General features: G+C 47.9%; 1 long non-coding RNA gene across 1 annotated transcript in view; it reads right to left on the bottom strand.

Moving 5' to 3' along the window:
- Nucleotides 1-16,059: 16,059 nt before the first annotated feature.
- LOC142251365 (uncharacterized) overlaps nucleotides 16,060-23,908 on the bottom strand; it is a 46,307-nt gene continuing 38,458 nt past the window's right edge. The window contains exon 2 of the long non-coding RNA XR_012725312.1: nucleotides 16,060-17,738. This is a non-coding gene — a long non-coding RNA (uncharacterized LOC142251365). The remainder of the gene's footprint in view (nucleotides 17,739-23,908) is intronic.

Here is a 23,908-nt window from a genome sequence, read left to right on the forward strand (position 1 = left end):
TTCTATAGGTTGTTGCAGGGCGTCTATGAATTAGATTGGCTGAGCATGCGTAATGGTTTTGGTTCCCACGCTCCTGCACTCCCGTGAACTTGTGCCGGCTCATTACCTGTACTTTGCTTCGGCGCATGCTCTCTTGCTTTTTTTCCCACGGTCTTGTCCTGGGTTGAACTGCGGTCTGAGTTCACAGATCAGAAGCGGTTCTTCTGAATCTCTTTAGTTCTTTCGTTAGGCACACTGCACTTGCTGTTTCATGGTGGTGGTTGAAAGATGTAAAAGCACAGGTGGCGGCAGGTTATAATGCCGTGGCTTTGAAATGTCTGAAGTGGATTACACATATTAAATCGAGGGTTCTCATCCCTCCCTTGTGAAATCGCTGACTTGTCCGGCGTATAAGACAAGTTTAATATCCATGGGTGTACACGTATTATTTCACATATTGCAGATGAATGGTTTTACACACTTTTCTTTATTTGTCTTTTATTGCGCACATATATATATATATTTATTTCTCTTTTACACAATACGGAAAATAATGTGTATCCCTGTATAAGGAAATATATGTTAATACATGTCAAATATGGATGAATCTTTATTTTTATTTTTATTTGTTGTGTTGGTTTTTTTTTTTTTTTTTTTTTTTTTTTATGTTAAGTGTTTGTTTGACGTCATTCCATGCAACGTGGCAGTCCTTCCCGCTCATTTTTTTCTTTAGGGGATGTGCCTGTGATGTCAATGTGTCTATATATTGTATACATTGTCTGTACTAGACAGATTGGATGTTATCTGTTTCTTTGGTGGTCCTGATGAAGGGGGCAGATGCCCCAGAAACGCGTTAAGACCTGGAAAACAATAAAGTAACACTGGTCTGAACATCATCTGAAGTGATCTATTGGCGCGGCATTAAAACACCACTCTCTTGTGCTCTCTGTTATCTGGAGTTACTGATGTGGCTGCAGTCTTGGTTCTGACTGCAGCAGTCTGTTGTGATGTTTTCCCCTGTCTGTCTTTCTTTCCTGGTGTGGGGTGAGGCTAGCGACCTTCACCTGCCCACTCCCTAGCCAGGGCTATTGTAGGGTCATCTCAGGGCTTCAGGTTCCGGCTTTGTAACAGGTGAGGAACCTGTATAGGGACTGGCTAGGAGTACAGGGTACATCGGCAGGTGTAACGCCTGCCTGGATCCACAGACTCAGACGGGCTGTAATGGTCAGGCTAGAGGGAAGCCACTCACCAAGCTGGACCCCTAGAACCCTGAAACTGTTTAACCGCTATACAGGGATTTGGTATTACACAGGGCCCAAGGTGATCACTACCTGTGGAGGGCTGCAGTCCGGAGAGTAGTCATCAGGCAGGGTCAAACCAGGAATTGCAGAACAGGGACAGAATCGGCAGACAAGGATGTAATCAGCAAACAAAGCAGAGGTCAAATCCAGATCAGGCAGCGAGGTACATAAACGACAGGCAGAAGGGTAGTCAGAACACAAGCAAGGTCAGCGCACAGGAATCAAAATACAAACATCCCAGGAATCAGCAATACTAACTATCTTTGGCAGTGGTCACATGACAGGAGGGGGAATAAGAAGGGTGTGGTGTCTTCCCATTGGCTGCAGGTGAATGATGGCAACTTCAGCTGGAAGACACTCACCACCTACAGTCAGCCAGTGGTACTGCAGGTTCCAGGGAAACCCAAGAAAAAACAAAAAGCCAGCACTAAATGTGCACTTCAGCACTAAAAATTCCAAACTGTACTTATAAAAAATTTTGATAAATTTATAATAAGTACAGTTGGAATTTTTAGTGCTGTAGTGCACATTTAGTGCTGGCTTTTTTGTTTTTTCTTCATTGAATTGGTCGGTGGCTGACCCCCACCTTGCTATGCACCCCAATTTGGGATGTATTCCACCTGTCTAGATTTTGGCGGTTGGTGACTGTTCACATTCAGTCATCAGGCCCTGTCCACAGGCTATCTACTTCATGCAGCATTTGCTTGGACCTGTCCCGCCCACAGCCATGACTCAGTCATGGGTACGGGATTGAAATAGACCAGGTGAGTGCTGCTAAGAGCAGTTCTACTATTCATATGTGAGGCCGTATGGCACATTTTATAAAAATATTTTAGCGTAGGACTGCCCCAATAGAGATTTGCCGTGACGTGGCGAGGCAGCTCAAGAAATTGCAATTTTTTGCCAAAAATCTCAAATTTATAATAAGTACAGTTGGAATTTTTAGTGCTGTAGTGCACATTTTGTGCTAGCTTTTTTGTTTTTTCTCCAGGGAAACCCAGCCTAGTGGACGAGCGGAGCCTGTGCTCAGCAGAGCCACGGGCACTGACTCCTCTCCGATCACCAGCACTATCCATGGTGGGAACACGGCGTCGCCTGGCTATCGGAACAGAAGTCGCAGGAGCGGACTCCGGTGGGAACATGACAGCAGGTAGGTGAGGAGGTGCCCATCTTACCTCTCACTAGAGCTAGGGACTACCATTGTTTAAGTGTCTCCGGTGTACCCCTTATTTGTCGTGGTGATACCCCTGTTTTGTTGTATATTTGGCCTTACATCGGACCTACCCTAGTCCCAGCGTGACCCAATATCCTTTTTTGGGTCATGTAATACCTCTGCATGACAGTTACTACCAGGTTCTTTTGTTTTCCTCTACACCCCATACTCAGCACTCTTACAATGGCACAGCGTTATTAAATTACCTCTTACAAAGAACTCAAATGCACATTTACTAATGGCAGTATTGATATGTGTCAATATAGATCAAATCACGGTTGTACGCCGATCCATTCATTTACAATAGTTGTGTTTCCTATCATTAGAGAGCAGTATATTAGCTTCCTACATGAACAATAAAATCACATTAGAATACTTGGACTATTTTAACAGCGATGTTTATTAGGCCTCAGAGACTTGTTTTAAATCAGTTTACTGTAAAAGACTTTCTTGGCCTCAACCCAATGCAGAAACTCTAGTCGCTGTTATCATTATGGAAACACTGTTCTATGTCCCTGTGCAGTGTGTCTCTGCGTCACAGATGTATACAGTACAGTATGTCCTGTATATTTACTGCAGACAATGGCTGTAAAGCATACAATACTCTACCAGCCGAACCCTTACCACAGATGACTTACTTGTTGCTGCTCAGGATTATTACTTATTTTCACCACTCAATCTAATATATCATTAGTGAAGAGTGAAGCCGTGGATATATGTTTTCGCTGGGTTAAAAAAAATTTGGTTCGGGACAGAAAACGTGACCCCAGACACCGAACCCCATATAAGTCAATGGAGACTGGAACTTATGTGCTGTAAAATGGCTGCAAAATGGTCATTGTAAAGACTAGGGGCTGCAAAAGGAAACAAAACGGGGTCAATTGCACTGGAAAAAAAGAGATAGGGAATAAATAAATTAAACAAAGACCTGGGCTCCTATCTATTTTTGATAACTAGACAACTGTGAGTTGCAACCCTCAGCTGTCAGTTTTTCCTTGACTGGTTATCTAAAATAGAGGAGATCCCACAACATATTTTTTTACATTATTTAAATAAATAACAAGAGGCGTGGGCTCCACCCTATTTTTGATATTCAGTCAAGTTAAAACAGACACCTGGGGGCTGGTATTATCAGACTTGTTAGGCTCATGGTTATTTGGACCTTGCCAGCCTAACAATAGCAGCCCGAAACCACCCCAGAAGTGGTCCATCTATTAGATGTGACAATTCTGGTGCTTTACCCAGCTCATCCTGATTGCCCTGGTGTGGTGGCAATTGGGGTAATACTTATGGGGTTGATGCAATCTGTGAATTGACAGCTGCCATCAAGCTCCGGAGTTAGTAATGGGGAGGCGCCTATCAAACACCTCCATTACTAACCCGGCAAGTCTAGAGTTAAAAAACACAGACATAGGTAAAAAATGTTTATTTGAATAAACACTGCCCAATCAGTAACTTCCAATGGGATTCGGGCTCTGTGATCAAGTTCAGACCAAGTCTGTGACCTGAACTGAACTTTATCTAAAGTGCAGCTGAACCCGACGAATGTAAACTTCAAGGAGTCCATTCATCTCTACTCACACTCCCTTGTTCACCAATTTATTACTTCAAAATAAATCCTGGACATTCTGGCGTAATCCAAAGTGTAAAGTCCCATGATGTTCATCAATTCCTACAGAGCTGTGTTCTGAAAAATTTCTCAGAATGAGGCTCAGAAAGTCCTGCCCCCCCACCACCTGTGAGAGTCTGCGGAAATAATGCTTGACTGCTATTACACTAATTACTTGAGTCGAGCACTTGAGAACTTAGATTTGATTGATTAGAGTACCAAGCAACCAAGTATTTTTGTGCTCGCATATTACTATTTACTATATTATCTTTACTCGGAATATTGTCACATTCAGGTGCTTTGCTTCTTGACAGAAGCTTTATTGCAGCAACAACTTAACGTGTTTTTTCCAAAAATAAGACACTGTCTTGTATTTTCTTTTGCCCCCCCCCAAAAAGCGCTAAGGCTTATTTTTGGAGTAGGTCTTATTCTTGGAGAAACATGGTTGGGTGTAAGTTTATGCCCGCAAAAAAGAAGACCCCCTTCCCAGGAGACTAATACATACCAAACCCTGGGCATGTGCCTGGGTCCCAGGTCCTCCTATGATCTCCGGCGTGCCGACCGACTGAGAGACCAACCGACCGACAGAGAGAGAGACCGACAGACAGAGAGAGACCGACCGAGCGATAGAGAGAGAGACCGACAGACAGAGAGAGACCGACCGAGCGACAGAGAGAGAGATAGACCTACCGACAGAGAGAGATAGGGAGACCAGGAGTGATTTTAAACGATTTAGATCGTTCTGCTGGACATGCTGAGCATGCTTAGTAGAACATGACGAAATCCGTCAGTGGATTCTGCCGCTTAGCGTATTGTGGCGGAATCCGCCACCATAGACAATCATTAGACACCTTGGCAGATTCCAACGGAATCCGCAAAGGTGCATTGTTTTAACGACACTAAAAACGCTACATGCTGCGTTCCCTCCGCCTGGCACTCAGTCAAAATTATGACCCAGCAGATGCAACGCAGACACTTGCGTCACAGTGCGTCGTCAATACAAGTCTATGGAGAATAGCGCAGTCCGTTAACAGACTGCGCTATTTTCCATAGCGGCAGATTGCAATGAACACAAGTGTGAAAGCACCCTAAGGAGTATGGTGTAGCTATGCGTGATAGCTCCCCCTTGGAGATCCAGCAATTGTGATACGAACATCCTCGCCAGACCATTATGCAGCACCGGTGAGATTGTTCTAATATTGTCTTAAAATTTAGATGCCTCATGTAATGATTAGTGATTTACATTGCACCCCTTTTCACTTTACATAGAGGTACTGTATTTATTGGTTAATAATTTAGTTCTGACATCCTGGTGTTTATTCACTTTCTGGACTTATTGTTACCATTTCATCCTAATACACCTTGCACCCTAGAAGCATCATTTTTGCCTGATTGGCTATCTGGGATCAATACCACATTGCCTCACTATATCAGGGTGACAGCTTTTTGTGTTTTGTTTTGTCTGTTTTCCCCGTATTTTAATGAATTATTAAAACACAAATTCTATATTACCCAGCTACTCACTCCTTCGGATTTTTGGGGTATTTTACTCTAGCTATTGAACTTGATCATAGAATAGTTCAGTGTCCTCTTCCTCAGCATCTGTTGTTGGTGAGTAGACTTATACAACAGTGACATGGATTGATACTTCTTGTTATATCGAGAAGATGACTCTATTACTGACTGCATTGTACTTCAGGACAGTGACCGGCCAATTTTCGGTTGAGAATAAAATCAACATTGTTTCTTCTTTGCATATTATTCCCAGAATTGTAGACCCAATGTTTGTTTCACCGGGAATGTCCATATTAGTTCGCTAATTCCGAGTAAGTCAATTGCGGTTCTGTCCATTTTGGCGTTGAGGATGTTGAGTTTTCCTTGGTTCATGGTTTATATATTCAAAGTTTCGAACTTGATGATATCTCTACAGCTTTGATCTTCCCTTATAACCAAACAATATCAGCACCAAGACATCCTTGCAGCTTTGATCCTGGCACTTGTCACGCTCTCCGGGTCCCCTGCTCTGCTCCCCGGCTCACCTGCCACGCTCCCCGGCTTCCCTGCTTCGCTCCCCGGCTCCTCTGTCAGGCGTCCCCCGCTCCACGGTCTCCAGCCTCCATCGCCTGCGGTCCCCAGGCGGCCCGGTCCCCGCTCCCGGCGCCCGTCGGCTACTCAGCTCCAGCCCAGCTCTCCTGCTTCCTGCTCACCGCTCCCTGCCCTGGCTTCTGGCACCCGGGCCTCGCGCATGCGCATTAGGGCGCACGCGCGGTCATTGACCCTCTCTTAAAGGGCCAGCGTCCACTGACAGGAAATTGATCACACAGGTACAGGGTATAAAGGGGTTTAATGTCCAAGTGGGCGGGGCCTGTTCTTCGTGTTTCCTAAGCTAGGAGTCAGGTCTCCTTGTGTCTCTGTGATATACTCACCTATCTCTCTTCTAGAGCCGCTCCTGCCTCGCCATCCGGCCCTGCCGATTCCCGAACCCCGAACGCTGACCATCTGCCATCCCGTCAGTCCGTACCATCTGTGATCCCTGTGGTGACCCGTCCCCTCGCTCCATCGGTTCCGGACTCTGCCTGACAACATCTCGGCCTCCGAACCTGAGCTCCGTCACCCGGACTACCATCAGTGACTCCGTGGTCCCAGGGACTTCTGCATTCCACTCTATTGAACGGACTGTCCTGCTACCTATTGTGCTCCGGCTACCGGACCCCTTGCCTTCAGTAAGGTGTTCGGCCCAGTGGATCCACCTCCTGGGTCTGCCCGTCCACCTGGCCCTAACAGTAAGAACAGGCCATGGATCCCGCCGAAGCACTAGCGGCCTTGCAGGAGGAACTCACACGCCAGCGTGAGACCCAGACCCGCATGCTGAACTTCATGTCTTCTGTGGACGCCCGGCTGAACGCGCTACAAGCAGCGGCCACATCCTCGGCATCTCGAGCTTCCACTGGACAATCCACGGCCGCAGCTCCCGTGGCAGCCTCCTCGGATGCTTCCAGACTTGGTTTGGCCTCACCACCCCGGTACGCCGGAGATCCCAAGACCTGCAGGGGATTCATAAATCAATGCTCCCTCCATTTCAAGCAGCTGCCGCACTTGTTTGCCTCCGACCAAGCCAAGGTCGCGTTCATGATGTCCCATCTGGAGGGAGAGGCACTGGCCTGGATGAACCCCTTGTGGGAGAAGGAGGATCCGGTGACCACCAATATCCAGGAGTTCCTGCAGGCATTTCGTGGCACCTTTGACGAGCCCGGACGCGCCTCCACGTCTGCCTCATCTCTCCTCCGGCTACGTCAGGGGACTCTGACGGTGGGCCAATATGCCATCCGTTTTCGCACCTTGGCTTCGGAACTCGGGTGGAACAATGAGGCTCTTACCGCCGCCTTCTGGGAAGGCCTCTCGGGTCGAATTAAAGATGAGCTGGCTGGTCGTGACGTGCCGTCCACCCTGGATGCCCTGATTGCCCTAGCGACTCGAGTGGATCTTCGCTTCCAGGAACGATCCAAAGAGGTGTCCCGTGAGAGACGTCCGATACGGCACTCCTCTCCTTCGCAGAAGCCCGCAGTACTCCAGTCAACGTCATCTAGTGTCTCCGTCCACGAGCCCATGCAGATCGACCGTTTACGGCAGTCCGAACAACGCCGAGCAGAACGGCTCGCCAAGGGTCTCTGCTTCTACTGCGGAGAGGGTACACACCTTCTACACTCCTGTCCAGAGAGGCCGGGAAACTCCAAAGCCTAGGGTTGGTAGGAGAGGCCACCCTAGGTGCTGGCACTCTCTCAGACCCGGTTACGTGGACTATTCAAGTGACAACGGGAGAAACGCGGTTCACGGCCGAGGCGTACCTCGATTCCGGGGCAGCAGGCAATTTCATCCAGCAGGCCACGGTGGACAAGTACCAGGTGCCTGTTACTCCACTCGACAAACCCCTCGTGATTGCCTCCGTGGATGGGAGACCCCTCTCTGACACCATCTCGTGGATCACCAAGCCGGTGGAACTGCGTATCGGTGCCCTGCACACCAAGAACATCGCTCTCTATGTCCTCCCACACATGTCTCATCAGATCCTGCTGGGACTCCCCTGGTTACGGACACACGAACCGTCAGTCAGCTGGGGTACTGGTGAAATCACCCGATGGGGCTCCTCTTGCCACGAGAACTGTCTGAAGACCATACAACTCATCCGACGACCTCCGGTTCCAGAGTCCCTACCGGGACTGCCCTCGGCCTATTGGTCCTTCGCGGACGTCTTTGATAAAAAGGAGTCAGAGGTACTGCCGCCACATCGTCCTTACGATTGTGCCATCGACCTGCTCCCGGGAACTACACCACCTCGAGGACGGATATATCCGCTGTCTCCTGCCGAAACAAGGGCCATGTCTACCTACATCACAGAGAACCTGGCAAGAGGATTCATTCGGAGGTCCTCCTCTCCTGCTGGAGCAGGCTTCTTCTTCGTTAAGAAGAAAGAGGGCGACCTACGCCCATGCATTGACTACCGGGGATTGAACCAAATCACCGTGAAAAATAAATACCCCCTGCCGCTCATCCCCGAATTGTTTGATTGGCTTAGAGGAGCTCGTGTGTTTACCAAGTTGGATCTTCGGGGTGCCTACAACCTGGTCCGCATCCGCTCTGGGGACGAATGGAAGACCGCGTTCAATACTCGCGATGGGCACTATAAATACTGTGTGATGCCCTTCGGCCTGTGTAACGCACCAGCAGTCTTTCAGGAATTGGTGAACGACGTGTTCCGGGACCTTCTCTACGTCTGTGTGGTGGTGTATCTTGATGACATCCTGGTCTTTTCTCCGGACCTCCAGACCCACAGAGAGAACGTGCAGCTGGTACTACAAAGACTGAGGGAGAATCGTCTGTACGCCAAGTACGAGAAGTGTGTCTTCGAGCAGTCTTCTCTTCCCTTCCTGGGTTACGTGATCTCCGATACTGGGCTGCAGATGGATCCGGAGAAGGTCTCTTCCATTCTCAACTGGCCCCCTCCTTCTGGACTGAAGGCAATCCAACGCTTTCTGGGATTCGCAAACTATTACCGTCAGTTCATCCCTCACTTTTCTGCTCTGACTGCACCTCTCACCGCCTTGACCAAGAAGGGGGCTAATCCAAAGGACTGGTCACCTGCGGCCGACGCCGCGTTTGGCTCCCTGAAGCGGGCATTTGCTTCCTCCCCTGTGCTCCACCGTCCGGAGTTAAATCGACAGTTCACCTTGGAGGTGGATGCCTCCTCTTCGGGAGCCGGAGCAGTGCTCATGCAGAAGTCCTCCTCTGGGAAGATGGTTACTTGCGGTTTCTTTTCCAAGAGCTTCTCAGCGCCTGAACGCAACTACACCATCGGTGACCGAGAGCTATTGGCAGTCAAACTGGCTCTGGAGGAATGGCGCTACCTTCTGGAGGGAGCAGTGTACCCCGTGATCATTTACACGGACCACAAGAACCTGGAATACCTGCGGTCCGCTCAGCGACTGAACCCACGACAAGCCAGGTGGTCCTTGTTCTTTGCCAGATTCCATTTTCAGCTTCATTTCCGACCCGCGGACAAGAACGTACGAGCAGATGCCTTGTCCAGGTCATTCATGCCCATGGAGCAGGAGGAGGAGACATTCCAGCCCATCATCTGCCCTAGTAAAATCATTCCGGTGGCCCCTGTCACCCTGGCTCAGATACCGCCTGGGAAGACCTATGTCTCGGAGACCGACAGGCAAAAAGTGTTGCACTGGGGCCATGCCTCGAAAATAGCTGGGCATGCTGGTCAGAAGAAAACATGGAGTACAATTGTACATCACTACTGGTGGCCATCCCTTCGCATGGACGTCGCTTCTTTTGTCTCCGCCTGCTCCTCCTGTGCCAGGAACAAGACGCCCAAACACCTGCCATATGGCCGTCTTCTGCCTCTGCCTATACCCTCCGTTCCGTGGCAACACATTGCAATGGACTTTATTACGGACTTGCCCCTGTCCTCCGGACACACAGTCATATGGGTCGTGGTGGATCGGTTCTCCAAAATGGCTCATTTCGTCCCTATGGCTGGACTGTCCTCTGCCCAGGAGCTCGCTGACGCCTACATACAGCAAATCTTCCGGTTGCATGGCTTTCCATCTCACATTGTGTCCGACAGAGGAACTCAGTTTACCTCCCGCTTCTGGAGGGCCCTCTGCAAACATCTGGGAGTTACTCTGGACTTTTCTTCAGCCTACCATCCTCAGTCGAATGGCCAAGTGGAACGGGTCAATCAGATTCTGACCTCCTTCTTACGTCACTACGTCAACGCCCATCACGACGACTGGTCCACGCTTCTTCCATGGGCTGAATTCTCCCATAACCACCACGTCAGTGAGTCCTCCTCCAGCTCTCCCTTCCATGTCGTTTACGGACTTCAGCCTTCCGTCCCTTTACCTGTATCCTCTTCCTCGGATGTCCCTGCTGCTGATGCTGTAGCCCGTGACTTTGCAACAATTTGGGACTCCGTCAAGACGTCCCTTGGACGTGCTTCCCTGCGGATGAAGAGACACGCAGACAAGAGGCGTCTGGATCCCCCGTGTTTCTCTCCAGGAGATCTGGTCTGGCTTGCTTCCAAGTACGTCCGATTGAAGCTACCATCCTACAAGCTGGGTCCTCGCTACATCGGGCCGTTCAAAGTCCTCAGCAAGATCAATGAGGTCTCCTACAAGCTACAGCTCCCGGCCACGATGAGGATACCCAACTCCTTCCACGTCTCCCTGCACAAGCCGGTTGTCCTTGGTCCCTTCTCCGCTGCTGCCAGTTCTGCCCCTCCTCCTATTGCTGATGATGACATCTATGCGGTAAGGGATATCGTGGCCATGAAAACTGTACGGGGCCGACAGTTCTTCCTGGTGGACTGGGCAGGGTATGGTTCTGAGGATAGGTCCTGGGAACCCCGGGAGAATGTGGGTACTCCCCTGATACGTGCCTTCCTGTCCCGGTTGCGGGGAGGGGGGTGGGGGGGGTACTGTCACGCTCTCCGGGTCCCCTGCTCTGCTCCCCGGCTCACCTGCCACGCTCCCCGGCTTCCCTGCTTCGCTCCCCGGCTCCTCTGTCAGGCGTCCCCCGCTCCACGGTCTCCAGCCTCCATCGCCTGCGGTCCCCAGGCGGCCCGGTCCCCGCTCCCGGCGCCCGTCGGCTACTCAGCCCCAGCCCGGCTCTCCTGCTTCCTGCTCACCGCTCCCTGCCCTGGCTTCTGGCACCCGGGCCTCGCGCATGCGCATTAGGGCGCGCGCGGTCATTGACCCTCTCTTAAAGGGCCAGCGTCCACTGACAGGAAATTGATCACACAGGTACAGGGTATAAAGGGGTTTAATGTCCAAGTGGGCGGGGCCTGTTCTTCATGTTTCCTAAGCTAGGAGTCAGGTCTCCTTGTGTCTCTGTGATATACTCACCTATCTCTCTTCTAGAGCCGCTCCTGCCTCGCCATCCGGCCCTGCCGATTCCCGAACCCCGAACGCTGACCATCTGCCATCCCGTCAGTCCGTACCATCTGTGATCCCTGTGGTGACCCGTCCCCTCGCTCCATCGGTTCCGGACTCTGCCTGACAACATCTTGGCCTCCGAACCTGAGCTCCGTCACCCGGACTACCATCAGTGACTCCGTGGTCCCAGGGACTTCTGCATTCCACTCTATTGAACGGACTGTCCTGCTACCTATTGTGCTCCGGCTAACGGACCCCTTGCCTTCAGTAAGGTGTTCGGCCCAGTGGATCCACCTCCTGGGTCTGCCCGTCCACCTGGCCCTAACAGCACTTCATGAGACTTGATCTTAGTGAGCTCAACCATCGGCTCTCCCCCAGTAGCTTGTTGAGTACCTTCCGAACTAGAGCTGCATCTCCTACCACTATACCGAATTCCTTTAGTTGTGCTCTCTATCAAGTTTTTTTGGCAAAATATGGAAGTAGATTGCCAGGACTCTCTTCCACACAGTAATGTGGCTCCCATGAAGGAGCCACACTGAATCAGAGTTGTATGATGTCAATAGAAACCACCTCATCACACAATGTCCTGCTGCAACCGCTGGTACTGGTCAGTATGGCTAGTTTGGAACCTGAGTTGAAACATGTCCGCCTGGAGTGTCCCCGATGGCAAAATACATTGCCGATGACATGGCTTTCAACATCACTGATCACCACAAATACACACAACAAATACACAGTACAGTATATCAAATACACAAGAAACCCAACAAACACAATACAGATATAATTATATATATAATATACAGTATATATATATATGTATATATATACACAGTATATATATATATATATATATATATATATATATATATATATATATATATATATATATATATTCCTTTATTTATTTATTTATTTAATGTTAATGTATCATTTTATATTTACTGGAAAATATAAGAAAATCTGTCTTAAAAGATAAAAATGTATTATTAAACATGCTAAGGAAGTGTGACAGGTTGAGCCTCTTCATATTTCAGCATGTCCTATCGGCAGACGCAGTGAGCCGGGCGTGCAGTAACCATGGTGTTTTACCAAGTGACCTGATCCTACAAGCACTGATAGTTCAGTGCCATGATGTCAGTGATAGCAACAGGATGGTGGGAAGAGAAAATAATTTGCAGTCCACCGGTAAAAGGTACTTCACACCATGATCTGTGATTTTTGGTGTGCTTATTTTACTTTGCTGTTAGCAGGGACCGCAGTGTAGGACAGTAGATTATACACCTATCAGATCTAAAATGTATAATACTTTATGCACTGAAGGTAATATAAACTAAGGAAAGTGTTACTTAAACTGACTAATTAAGATATGTTTAAAAGAAAATACATTATACGACAATAACATTTTATGTATTACAGGGGCTGGCTGGTACAGTTAGGTCCAGAAATATTTGGACAGTGACACAAGTTTTGTTATTTTAGCTGTTTACAAAAACATGTTCAGAAATACAATTATATATATATAATATGGGCTGAAAGTGCACACTCCCAGCTGCAATATGAGAGTTTTCACATCCAAATCGGAGAAAGGGTTTAGGAATCATAGCTCTGTAATGCATAGCCTCCTCTTTTTCAAGGGACCAAAAGTAATTGGACAAGGGACTCTAAGGGCTGCAATTAACTCTGAAGGCGTCTCCCTCGTTAACCTGTAATCAATGAAGTAGTTAAAAGGTCTGGGGTTGATTACAGGTGTGTGGTTTTGCATTTGGAAGCTGTTGCTGTGAGCAGACAACATGCGGTCTAAGGAACTCTCAATTGAGGTGAAGCAGAACATCCTGAGGCTGAAAAAAAAGAAAAAATCCATCAGAGAGATAGCAGACATGCTTGGAGTAGGAAATTCAACAGTCGGGTACATTCTGAGAAAAAAGGAATTGACTGGTGAGTTTGGGAACTCAAAAAGGCCTGGGTGTCCACGGATGACAACAGTGGTGGATGATCGCCGCATACTTTGGTGAAGAAGAACCCGTTCACAACATCAACTGAAGTCCAGAACACTCTCAGTGAAGTAGGTGTATCTGTCTCTAAGTCAACAGTAAAGAGAAGACTCCATGAAAGTAAATACAAAGGGTTCACATCTAGATGCAAACCATTCATCAATTCCAAAAATAAACAGGCCAGAGTTAAATTTGCTGAAAAACACCTCATGAAGCCAGCTCAGTTCTGGAAAAGTATTCTATGGACAGATGAGACCAAGATCAACCTGTACCAGAATGATGGGAAGAAAAAAGTTTGGAGAAGAAAGGGAACGGCACATGATCCAAGGCACACCACATCCTCTGTAAAACATGGTGGAGGCAACGTGATGGCATGGGCATGCATGGCTTTCAATGGCACTGGGTCACTTGTGTTTATTGATGACATAACAGCAGACAAGAGTAGCCGGATGAATTCTGAAGTGTACCGGGATATACTTTCAGCCCAGATTCAGCCAAATGCCACAAAGTTGATCGGACGGCGCTTCATAGTACAGATGGACAATGACCCCAAGCATACAGCCAAAGCTACCCAGGAGTTCATGAGTGCAAAAAAGTGGAACATTCTGCAATGGCCAAGTCAATCACCAGATCTTAACCCAATTGAGCATGCATTTCACTTGCTCAAATCCAGACTTAAGACGGAAAGACCCACAAACAAGCAAGACCTGAAGGCTGTCGCTGGAAAGGCCTGGCAAAGCATTAAGAAGGAGGAAACCCAGCGTTTGGTGATGTCCATGGGTTCCAGACTTAAGGCAGTGATTGCCTCCAAAGGATTCGCAACAAAATATTGAAAATAAAAATATTTTGTTTGGGTTTGGTTTATTTGTCCAATTACTTTTGACCTCCTAAAATGTGGAGTGTTTGTAAAGAAATGTGTACAATTCCTACAATTTCTATCAGATATTTTTGTTCAAACCTTCAAATTAAACGTTACAATCTGCACTTGAATTCTGTTGTAGAGATTTCATTTCAAATCCAATGTGGTGGCATGCAGAGCCCAACTCGCGAAAATTGTGTCACTGTCCAAATATTTCTGGACCTAACTGTACATTTCAGCCTAGGAGACAATCACAAGGCAGTGGTCCTTGAGTTGCAGAAGCCCATCTTTAGCCATTGCATTAAAACAGTAGACCTAACAAGCTTTAAAAACAGGCGGGTACATAGATATAGAAACAGAATGGAACTTGCTGCATAGATACGGGAGTAGAACCAAGCTTACTACCTACATAAATATACCAACAGGAGCAAGCTGACTACATAGATATAGGAACTCACCCATCTGACTACACAGACACGAGAACAGAACCAAGATTATTATATAGATACGGGAACTGAAAGGAGCTTACTACTTAGATAACGGCGCAGAACCAAGCTTACTACAGAGATAAGGGGTGGTGGGGAGACCCCTAAGCTGACCCTAAGACTAGGGACCCTGTGCTGTCCCTTATCCCAATGGTAGACCTGAAGGTGGTCAGGGACAAGGCTCCAACATGGTCCTGTCTCTTATCCTGTGTCACGCTCTCGGGGCCACGGCGCCGCTTGTCACGGCGCCGCTTATCTCGGCGCTGCTCCTCACTCACCGACCTGGTCCCCGTGCGTTCTGACCGTGGCTACTGCTCCCGCTCCTCCTCCTCAACCGCCTCCGTGCTCCCTGCTCCTCGGCCCCGCTGTCTCGCTGCAGCCCGGGACTCTGCCTCCAGCTCTCCTGTGTCTCCTCCTCCTGCACTGATCTCCGGCTCCTGGGCCTCGCACATTCGCACTAGGACGCGGGCGTGCTCCCTCACCTTCTCTTAAAGGGCCAGCGTCTCAAAAACAGGATATGGCTGATAACAGGTACAGGGTATATAAGACTTCCTTTTTTATGTGGACGGTGCCTGTTCAACGTGTATTAGTAGCCTTGTCTCCTATGCTAGGTGTTCTGGTCATTCTGTGTCACGTATCCAGGTTAACCCTGTCTCTACCCACAGATCCCGACTGCCAGCCTGTGTGTGTCCAGCCCACCGGTCTTCCAGGTGATTCCCCGGTGACGATCTGCTGTGGTTCCCATCACCTTCCGTCAGCCCTTACCCGTCGCTGGTTCTGGACTCCACCCGGTATCATCAGTCTGCACCCTCGCTGATCCCGGACTCCGTCTGTTACCACCAGTCGGCACCTGTACACGTTCCGCTCATCCGTCCTGATTTTCTTCAGCCTACAGCTACCCTTGGACCAGCCTCCCTATCCTGCACGGACATCTTAAGGACGCTAACCCGTATTACTGTCGTGTCCTGGCTGCTGTGCATCTAGACCCTCTGGGGTGGCCGCCAGACAGCCCCTGTATAGGCGTTTGCTCCTGGTAGTCTCCCTGAGGGAGTCCGGTGCACGGTCCCGTGGATCGTCCTTTGCACTGAACATTACATCCTGTCCCTGATAACTCTGTTTCCACCACCCAGGGGACTGACCGAGACTGAGATCCCAAAACATGAAAAATGCTACATGCCTGTTTTCTGAGACTTTTAATATGTTTTCTTGAATAAATTGTTTAAATGTATTTATTAATCCAGATGTCTACCTTTATTCTTTTACTGTTGGCATTATAACATAGTTGAACCTGTAGGGATCCATTAAACCCACAATTAGCTGGTCCCGTAACACTTCATCCAATGGTCCCAGCTCCAGTACTTTCCATCACTTTTCTAAGTGATGCAGGCAATTATGTCCTACAAAGTGTTTACATACTGGGCCACTGTCTTTTTTTCCCCCTGAACCAGATGGAGAAGCGTATGCGCAAATTGCCCTAAGCACTTGTATCGCCATGCATGTCCTCTAAGATTTTAATTACCTTATATCAGGCTACCACTAGAGGGAGCTGGAGTTGTGCAGGGAAATATACTACACGGAGATGAATAAGGAAGAAGTGGAACACACAGTTTGTACTGGTGCCGTGCCTGGCAACATCAGCTGGAAAGCAAAAGCGGGGGATGGTCGGGCAGGCCGGGTCATACACAGAATGGGGAGAAGGAAGACCGGAGGAATGAACAAAGGCAGGGTTGAGGTCAGGCCGAGGTCAGTACCAGAGGAAGCAACCGAGTGGGGAGGTAGGAGAGGGGGGATCAACCGGGGCTATTGTGGGAAGGAAGGTGGTGGGACAGAGGGACGGAACACAGACAGAGACCGAGAGCACAGAGAGGGGATGGATCAGGATCACACTTACAGGGACCAGCAATCACAGGCGAAGCAGCGCTAAGCTTATAGCCGGCACGGGTTCACCTGAGATGACAGTATTTAAACCATCCAAGCTCTGGAAGTGAGGCCCAGGAGAAGGCTCCGCCCCCTAGCCATGTGGAAGGGCACGCGAAACCATTACACCTTATCTACCATAGCATGGTCTCGTGGTTGTCGGAACATAACCGTCTGCTGCGCCTCTCAATCCAAGGTCAGCAGGGCCATCTCCATCTGTAAGGCAGGCATCATAGAGTGCATGAGTAGCATGCTTTTCAGCCATTCTACTCAGTCACTCAATGATAAAAGTTCCCTTGTAAACTTCAGCAAGTTGCTAAGCATGGACCCCAGGGTAAAATTGTCCTTGGTGGCCTCACTGATTCATCTGCCATTTCTGGGCTGGAGTGTTGCATCCTACAATCTACGCCAAGTGAAAGCAGGTTTCTTGGATGCAATGATGCAGTAATGGTGACTAGTGGTGATTCAACAACAGCAATAGATATGCAAAGTAAATATGCAATATTTGTACACTTGGTTTCTTATAACACTATAGAACAGATATTGCTAACAATAACTTTAATCGTCAGTGGCACCCCAGTCACCGTCACAATCCCACTTAGCTTATAATTCGATTTATCAGCACACAGGCTCTATCGGGCCTATGGTACAACCTGCCAAGCCGCAAGTCCAATCTTAGTAGGTAACTCCCTTCAGTTAGCACCGTACGTCTGGATAGGAGGCAATGGCCCAGTTCACTCAAATCTTCCTCTCGAAACGATGTTTGGTCTTTGGTATTCGGGCTTTAGGTTGCTCCTGAAGTTGATATTCGGTCTTCGTATTCCTCCTGAAGTTAGTATTTGGTGTTCTGTCTTCAAGTTTCTTCTGATGTCGTTATTCGGTGCTTGGTCTTCGGGTTCCTCCTAAAATCAGTTTCAGGGTAATTTCACTTGTCTTTTCCTAAACATGGAAAGACAAATGGAATTAACGCATGTCAACAAGCCCTTATAGATTTAGTAAATGTGACATAAATATACAAATATTTTATACATACACCACAATACACTATTATATACAATCATCCTAGAAACATAAATACAACTCTAGAAACAGACATGTAAACATACTTTATACAGACATGTACAAATATACAAATATATACAACGACATGTACACAGATATAGTCACATACAGGCATATAATGTACAGTATGCTAGATTACTTAGCGCTCCAAAATTCAAATCAAGCTCCTTCCCTTCAAAGCCCTGATGTGCACCCAAACAGTAGCTTTCCACCACATATGGAGTATTGTTGTATGCAGGAGAAATTGCAAAGCAAATTATATGGTCCTTTTTCTAATGTTGCCCTTATAAAGATGAAAAAAATTGGAGTTAAAGCAACATTTTTGTGGTCAAATATATTTTTTCATTTTCACCACTCAACGTTATAAAATTTAGTGAAGCACCTATGAGTTCAAGGTGCTCCCCACACATCTAGATAAATTCCTTGATGGGTGCAGTTTTCATAATGGAGTGACTTGTGGGAGGTTTCCACTATATAGGTACACCAGGGCCATCTGCAAATGCGACTTGGCATCCGCTATCTATTCTAGCCAATTTTGTGCTCCAAAATTCAAATAGCACTCTTTTCCTCCCAAGCCCTGCCATGCTCCCAAACAATAATTTTCCACCAAATATGGGGTATCAGTGTACTCAGGAGATCGACGCATATCAACGTTTATAGTTATAAGTTATTCTGCCAGGATATGCAGATTTGGTGCAGAAATGTCTGCAACCAAATACTCAATGTGCACACATCGCCTAATTCAGTAATCAGGCATTGCCTTCAATGACCTCACCTGAGGTGAGTTCAATGAGTTCACCAGAGGTAAGTTCATCTGAGGTCACAGCTTGGGTATGGTGGTAACCGCCAGCTCTGACCTCAGGTGAACTCGCTGAAGTCACCGTTCACAGCTGCGGCTCCATCAATGTGTTTCTGAGGGTGCAGCGAGTGGTCACGTTTTCTAATGTGACAACGCAATGCAACCTCAGACGTAGCAGAGATTGGATCATGTGACCTCGTGTGGATTACGTCAGACCAGCAGGGGTGTTTTGGGGATTAATAAATTACAGACAGAGGGTTTTTTTTATAAAGGATTTTTCTATGTGTTTTGTGTTTATTTCTTTTGACTTACAGGGTTAGTAATAGGGGGTGTTTCATAGACCCCTCCCCATTACTAACCTCAGCTTGATGGCAGCTGTGATTTTTTGACAATTACCCCAATTGCCACCGCACTAGGGCAATCAGGATGAGCTGGAAAAAGCAACAGAACATCTAATGGATGTAACAATTTTGGGGCCGCTGCAGGCTGTTATTTTTAGGCTGGGGGCCCAATCACCATGGGCCTCCCCAGCCTGAGAATATCAGGCCCTAGCTGTCTGTTTTATCTTGGCTGTGTATCAAAATTGGGGAGGACCACAAAAGCCATATGGGGTCCCTTGTATTTTGATACACAGCCAAGATAAAGCACAGTGCTGCTGGCTGCAGCCTGTATCCTTCTGCTTTATCTGCACTGGGTATCAATATACAGGGGACTCTACACCATTTTTTCTAATTATTTATTTATCTTTACACTCCACAATCAATCACAGATGCTGGCAGTCTGATTGCAATCAATCACAGATGCTGTCACAAAGGGTGGGTGGGGTAAGCAGTGAATATGCATGGTGAGTTATTTATCAGTCCAGTGTGACAGCAGCTGCAGGAAGCTCGGTAAGTATAATTGTCATGCTCTAATCCCCATTTTGCTTTCTTTTAACTTTTGTTATATTTTTGTATTTTTATTCTGGTGGCCAAACCCGAACAGTAACATGGATTTCCCTGAAAAGGTACATGTGAAACGTGCATCGGGTGCGGTTTACCTGACTTGTGAATTTATAGAAATATGCCACAGTGCACTTTTGTAGACTTTTTCCCAAAAATTCTATTACTCACCAGTTTTATATTCCTGTGTCTGTACCATTCTGTATATGTTTACTTTTCTTTTTAATTTTAGATTAAATAAATATACATAATTTTACTTTTGGTATTTTGGCCTTGCACTTTTTTTTATTATAGCTTTCTTGTTGTCTTGTGCTATTAGGCCCCTTATGTTTTGCTCTCTATACATTTCTAAGTTTGCCTAGTCCTCTAGTGATAATCTCAGCAATTTGATAAAAACAAGCAGCCCAGTAAATGACACATTACTGGAATCAGGGTCTCTGCCTCTATATTATGTTACTCTCAGATTAGGTAACACAAATTTGGTGAGATTCCCTTTAAAGGGGTTGTCCGACATAACAAAAATGTTTGAGTTTAAGCTAATCTGTGCTGTATTGTCATATTAATCACCCCTACATTGTTATTTTTTGTTTTCTAACTTTTGTTCCTCTTGAATTATACCTTTATTCTGTGCAGCTTCTTGTTTACATTCAGCTCCAGCAAACATGACCACTTCCTGTGCTGAACCTCCCAGTCACAGCTGGCACCGCCCGGCCTCAGTGTCCAGCCCCACCCCAGTGTCCAGCCGCACCCTGCACACACATTCCCTGTCAGTATATTCTGCCCCAGCACTGACCTCTCATCACTACAGGGCAGCACACTACAGGGCAGCACACTACAGGACAGGACACTACAGGGCAGCACATTACAGGGCAGCACACTACAGGGCAGCACATTACAGGGCAGCACACTACAAGGCAGCACATTACAGGGCAGCACACTACAGGACAGGACACTACAGGGCAGCACATTACAGGACACTACAGGGCAGCACATTACAGGACACTACAAGGCAGCACATTACAGGACACTACAGGACAGATCACTACAGGGCAGCACATTACAGGACACTACAGGACAGGACACTACAGGGCAGCACATTACAGGACACTACAGGACAGGACACTACAGGGCAGCACATTACAGGACACTACAGGACAGGACACTACAGGGCACTACAGGGCAGATCACTACAGGGCAGCACACTACAGGGCACTACAGGGCAGCACACTACAGGGCAGCACATTACAGGACAGGACACTACAGGGCAGCACATTACCGGACACTACAGGACAGGACACTACAGGGCAGCACATTACAGGACACTACAGGACAGGACACTACAGGGCAGGACACTACAGGACACTACAGGACAGGACACTACAGGGCAGCACATTACAGGACACTACAGGACAGGACACTACAGGGCAGGACACTACAGGACACTACAGGGCAGCACACTACAGGGCACTACAGGGCAGCACATTACAGGACAGGACACTACAGGGCAGCACATTACAGGACACTACAGGGCAGCACATTACAGGACACTACAGGACAGATCACTACAGGGCAGCACACTACAGGGCACTACAGGGCAGCACACTACAGGGCACTACAGGGCAGCACATTACAGGACACTACAGGACAGATCACTACAGGGCAGCACACTACAGGGCACTACAGGGCAGCACACTACAGGGCACTACAGGGCAGCACATTACAGGACAGGACACTACAGGGCAGCACATTACAGGACACTACAGGATAGGACACTACAGGGCAGCACATTACAGGACACTACAGGACAGGACACTACAGGGCAGCACATTACAGGGCACTACAGGGCAGGACACTACAGGGCAGCGCACTACACGGCAGCGCACTACACGGCAGCGCACTGCACGGCAGCGCACTGCACGGCAGCGCAATACAGGGCAGGGCACTACAGGGCAGGGCACTACAGGGCAGCGCACTACACTACAGCATTGCAAATAACAGCCCCACATCGGGCTCTGCACCCCACACCACATCGGGCTCTGCACCCCACACCACATCAGGCTCTGCACCGCATACACACACATCGGGCTGTGCACCGCATACACAAACATACATACACACACACACATCGGGCTGTGCACCACACACACACACACACACACACACACCACCCCATAGGGAGTACATACTCACCCGTCATCGGTCCCCGCCGCTCCTGCACGTTCTCGCGCTGTCTGTGCTCTAGACATATCAGCACAGTGGTGACGTCACCGCTGTGCTGAAGAGAGCTCAGACAGCGTGCAAGATGAGAAGCAGCGCTGCGCTGCTTCTCATCAGCACTTTCAAATGTACCGGCATCGGTGATCTGTGATGCCGGTATATTTGAATGTGTGATCCTGAGCAGGGGGCCTGGTGCTGGAGCTGACACCATGGCAGCCGCCGCCAGGTCACGGACCCCCACAGCAGTGCAGGGGGAGGTGCGGGGGAACGTGTGGGAGGGTGCAGGGAAGGGGGCGGGGCTCATCGCACTGTAGCCGCCCAGCAGGGAGGCGGCATGCTGTTTCCACATTTGCATGTCAACATGGCCCTGCCCATGTAGACGTGAAATGACCGGAAGCAGCAAAATCGCGGCAGGAGCAGTCACATGACCGCTCTGAGCCGGGGGAGAGGGGCTGACAGCAGGGCAGGTAAGTGGTCTCTATCTACTTACCTGCCCCAATGTAGCCCAATAGGGAAATAATAAAAAAAAGCAAATTAAGCCGGATAACCCCTTTAACAAACACCAAAGGCATCATATGAGAGATTTTCTAATACAGCAGTAATGTTGGTAAATTGAAGCACAGATTTTGGACATAAAGAACATGGCGTAAGTACAGTAACAGGAAATAAAACCTTAAATTTCCTGTTGAAAAATAAATTATGGTCATCCAGCATGAAGTGTCAGGATAACAGGTGGTTAAGTTTTCAAACATCAGGCATCCCCTAACAAAAGTATGTGAATTAATCTCACATCATCATGAACATAACCTATGAAGGCATACAGATTTAAAGGGAATCTGTCAGCAGGTTTTTGCTATGTAAACTGAAGACAGCATGCTGCAAGGTTTAACACATAGAATTCAGGGATGCCTGTCTTGTCAAGGTCTGTTATTTATCTGTTATTTATTTGCTATGTTTGTTTAAGCAGTAGGACTCCTCATTGCTCGGACTACAATGTCATGGATATGGCAGTCCGACACGTGCCCTCCTCTGATTAACACCTCACTGTCAATGTACAATCTCTATAGAGAGCCTGGTGTAGGCGGGACAGATCTCTCAGCTCTGCTACATAACTAAATTCAAAAATTTTGATTGTGTCAGAACAGCCGCAGTTAGTAATCTAAGTGCTACACCGGTGGATTCAGGATCTCTTTGCCTACATCATGCTGCTCTCAGATGAGGTAGCAAAAACATACTGACAAATTCCCTTTAATTAAAATGTGCGATTCATGTTTATAAAAGGGATAAATAATGACATTATTTTAATCAAAAGCATGCGCCTGGTAAAAAAAAAAGAAGAAAAATCATTAATGGTGATACTATATGCAGTAAATGGTATATTTTTATGGATCTATTCATACACAGACCCACTGTTCATATTCAGTCACTTCCCATTACTTATATAATGGATTTTTCTGCAGCACTTTGTGCAGTTTGCTGAATTCACTCATATCAGTCTCTGTTTTCAATTGAGCGTATAATTGCCTTATTACAGCACTTACCTGAAATGTGGGGTTTTTTTATGGTTGGAGGAAAATAGACTAAATAGGTGACCTACATAGGTACAGGTACAACTTTTTAAAGGGAACCTTTCACTTGATTCATGCTGCCCAAAACACGGGCAGCATGAATAAGTTGCTGCACGATTGCAGTCAGGTATGTTTCATTTGAAACACTCCACTAATTCAGAGAAATATTGGTTGAACATCCGGCCAGTGTCACATGGTGTTCAGGTCCAGACTCATTAGGTGTCATGGCTGTGTCCGGCTCTGTTCACACTGCAGAGCCTGAAAGGCAACTTGATGTCTCCTTGTTGTTCAGCCAGATCGGGGCGTTGGCTATTGTAAGGGCCGGGTGGACGGGCAGACCCAGGAGGTGGATCCACTGGGCCGAACACCTCACTGAAGGCAAGGGGTCCGGTAGCCGGAGCACTACAGGTAGCAGGAGAGTCCGTTCAAGGAAGTGGAGTGTAGAAGTCCCTGGGACCACGGAGTCACCGAAGGTAGTCCGGGTGACGGAGCTCAGGTTCGGAGGCCGAGATATTGTCAGGC

This window comes from Anomaloglossus baeobatrachus, chromosome 9 (genome assembly GCF_048569485.1).
Source record: "Anomaloglossus baeobatrachus isolate aAnoBae1 chromosome 9, aAnoBae1.hap1, whole genome shotgun sequence".
In the NCBI taxonomy this organism is placed as follows: Eukaryota; Metazoa; Chordata; class Amphibia; order Anura; family Aromobatidae; genus Anomaloglossus; species Anomaloglossus baeobatrachus.